We start from the raw sequence: 2,500 nt of genomic DNA, 5'->3' as shown, positions 1-2,500 counted from the left end.
TGTGTGTGTGTGTGTGTGCATGCGGTGTCCACACATTCCAGAAGCGGGCGACTGGAGTTAAAACAACAGTCATGATGTAAGTGTTTTAACTATTTACCTTATAAAAGACAGGAATGTAAAGTCACACACAGACACACACACACACACCCTTATAGTGGTTAATCCAATCTCCTAGTGTTAACACACTACACCGTACGGAAGAACAACAGCATGCCTCGACACTGAAGCCACAGACCAGCAGAATACACTCCAGGGGAGGCTGGTGGAGGTAGAAACCAGAGGACGGGGCTCATTGGAACACATGGAATGGATGGAATGAGAAATGCTATCAAAGTCTTGTCATGCGTGGAACGGAATGAGTTATTGTATAAAACACAATGAGCCCCGTCCTCCACCGATTTCTACCTCTACCAGCCTCTACCTGATACAGTCCCTATGGTGCTATAGGAGATATGTTCTGCCTGCCGCAATAACACTGTACAACTCCTCCTCCTCCTCCTGGCTCCATCTGGGTGGTCAGAGTCAAGCTTGGGGGGGGGGGGGGGGTAAAACCTACTATATATAAGGTCAACAATGTTGATTGGTCTATCTTTATTTTGTATCGATTTTTATTTCAGCCTATTATTCAATTGTCTCTTTATTTTGTTGTTATTGTCCAGATTGCACATCTGCACCTCTTTGATATAGCCTCTTTTATAAATCTGTACATTACATACTGTACATATTAAGCTACCTTAACTGTACATAGCTCATAACTATATATACCTCTAAACTACTGTACTTGCCATACTGTACCTATCACTATCATCGTCATGTTCTTATATCCTGTTTTTATGTCATGTTCTTATCACTATTTGCACTTCTGGTTAGATGCTAAACTGCATTTCGTTGTCTGGTACGTGGACTCTGCAATGACAATCAAGTTGAATGTAATCTAATCTAATCTTTTGTGGTCTGAGCTGCTGTAACACCTGAATTTCCCCCTCGTGGATCAATAAAGTGCCTATCTATATTTATCTATGACAGGCTAGTGTTAGCCGTGGTTGTTATTGAGCTGTCTGGCATGCTAGCCTGTAGGCCGGCCGAAAAAAACAGCATAAAATCAGCGCCTCTAAGCCACTCTATCCATCTCCAGGCCTCTGGTATAAACAGGAACCTCTCCTGGGATGTTGACAGTCTGAAAGGGTCTGTATATACGTGCCTGGCCGCAGCGCTTAATCCTGCCACCAGTGTTTAGAAAACACTAGCGCCACATAGACAGGCCGATGGGGGCAGCCGTTTCCTTTAACCCCCCCCCCCCCATCTCTCACATACAAAGACGGAGAGTGCATGGGGCAATGTGGATCTATGGGAGCGAGTACACAGCCTGAGAGGAGAGCTGGTGCGGTGTGCCATGGAAGAAGGGAGAGGACGGAGGTGAAAAAACGAGAGGACAAATGATCGGAGAGAAAGGACAGGAAGCGGGAAACATAAACAAAGTAACAGTTGAGAGAATGAAGTGGGAAAAAAAAGAAAAGGATGAGGGATCCCAGACCAGAGGGAAAGGATCCCAAGAAAAGACAAGGTATACAATATCTTGTACACAATAAAAAATAAAAAAACTTTACAGAAAACTGCATTTCCAAGTATCCAAGTATTTATACGAACCAGTGAGACGAACCGAGAGCCGCGAGCGCAGAGCAGACGAGCGAGGGTCTGTCTGAGTCCTCTCTCTCTCTCTCTCTCTCTCTCTCTCTCTCTCTCTCTCTCTCTCTCTCTCTCTCTCTCTCTCTCTCTCTCTCTCTCTCTCTCTCTCTCTCTCTCTCTCTCTCTCTCACCCACCTTTGCTCCTTTTCCTCCCTCTCTTCCCCCTCGCTTCCTCGCCCCTTCTCAATTACTTCTCTCCTCCCCCCTGTATCCCCCCCCTCCTCTCTCTCTCTCTCTCTTTCTCTCTCCGTTGTTTAGACTAGGCCCAGACATATGAGGGGATGAAGGCCTGCCGGGGTCGGGAGGTCAAGAAGGGTTTGGACATGGAGGCTCGGTGGTAACATGAACTCTTGCTGACTGCTCTGGAAAAATAAGCTCTCAGATGAAGATGAATTGTCCCTAAGCTGTTCTGAAGCAGCGGCGGAATTTGGAGGGAGAGAGAGGGTGTGAGAGACAAGATGAAGGTTCCTACAACTGTGGCATGACAGACACACAGACACACAGACACACACACAGACACACACACACGCTGGAGTTTCTACCACCCTGGCCTGACAGCGGTGGGGGGGAGGGGGGGGGGGGGAACTGTGTGGTTGTGTGGGAGTGCTCACTAGAGCCGGTCATCCTAACCTGGCCATGCCATGACCATGGAAAAACATTAGACGATTAGAAATTACATTTTCTCCTTACATAATGATAACCAGATGTGGTCTTTGAGGTAATATTCTACAACACTCTTTGGTGATCTGACACCTCAATAAATGTGTTCCAGAAACTAATATAAAAGGGTGATCAAAAGGTATTTATAGTCCTC

The 2,500-nt window shown here is 46.4% G+C and overlaps 1 pseudogene across 1 annotated transcript in view; it reads right to left on the bottom strand.

The window, feature by feature from the left end:
• The window catches only part of LOC308154999 (VWFA and cache domain-containing protein 1-like), a 45,217-nt pseudogene that overhangs the window by 4,266 nt on the left and 38,451 nt on the right, over positions 1–2,500 (bottom strand). The gene's annotated exons all lie outside the window — the stretch shown is intronic.

Source organism: Nansenia antarctica, assembly GCF_963989245.1.
Source record: "Nansenia antarctica genome assembly, chromosome: 1".
Lineage (NCBI taxonomy): Eukaryota > Metazoa > Chordata > Actinopteri > Argentiniformes > Microstomatidae > Nansenia > Nansenia antarctica.
This window is presented reverse-complemented; position numbering and strand designations above follow the sequence as displayed.